Source organism: Etheostoma spectabile, chromosome 2, assembly GCF_008692095.1.
Source record: "Etheostoma spectabile isolate EspeVRDwgs_2016 chromosome 2, UIUC_Espe_1.0, whole genome shotgun sequence".
Lineage (NCBI taxonomy): Eukaryota > Metazoa > Chordata > Actinopteri > Perciformes > Percidae > Etheostoma > Etheostoma spectabile.
In genome coordinates, this window is record NC_045734.1 from 4,283,259 (window position 1) to 4,284,045 (window position 787).

The window sequence follows — 787 nt, forward strand, 5'->3', positions numbered from 1 at the left end:
TTTCTCTTCTCCTCATCCTGGTAATATGATATGCACAGCTACGTAAACTGAGTCAGCCAATCAGCTTTGAGCAACACCACTGAGACAAAATGTGGGCTGGGCTCACCCCGCACGTTCCTCTCATACTCCCTCTGAGCCAGCAGATGTATGTGCAGTCCTTCACGTCGCCTTTTTTTCTGCTGGTCTGGGCCAGTCTTGGTTGGAAAGGAGGGGAGAGTAGGTTGGGAAGGTTTTTATTTTTTGTGTGGCAATAACAACAAAACCTCACCAAACTGACTAAATGCTGTTTCACTTCATCAATTTGCATTTCTTAATGAAATTGCTACTATGTTGCATCAGCGGTTCATTACACACAGCCAGGTCTATCCTGTCCAGTTTAATTGCAGCACTATTATTGCAAATAAAGATATATTTGCAGCTTCAAAAGGTTGGCCTAGTGATTTGAAAGTCAAAACAAATAAGCAGTGTTTTTTTACTGCCATCTTGCTAACCGCTCTTACACCGTCGGTGGTTTCACAAATGTAAAAACGTGTTTTTTTGTTTTTGCTGTATTTGTAAATATTTTCACTTTCAAAATGCACCTAAACTTTCACACCAAAACAAATGTGCGAATGGCGTCTGTGCTTGCACATATTCAGTTTGACCACAGCAAGGCAGTGTAACTTAACAGAACATCTGCGCAGTAAGTATTTAATGACGTCTTTTTGGCCTATGTAACTACTAGCAAAGATTTTAGTTTACCTTTTTATTTTACCTGGAATATTCCTATTGAGTCACTTTTTTTTTT

General features: G+C 39.5%; 1 protein-coding gene across 1 annotated transcript in view; it reads left to right on the forward strand.

The window, feature by feature from the left end:
- Nucleotides 1-787, forward strand: part of p4hb (prolyl 4-hydroxylase, beta polypeptide) — a 16,758-nt gene that overhangs the window by 3,755 nt on the left and 12,216 nt on the right. The gene's annotated exons all lie outside the window — the stretch shown is intronic.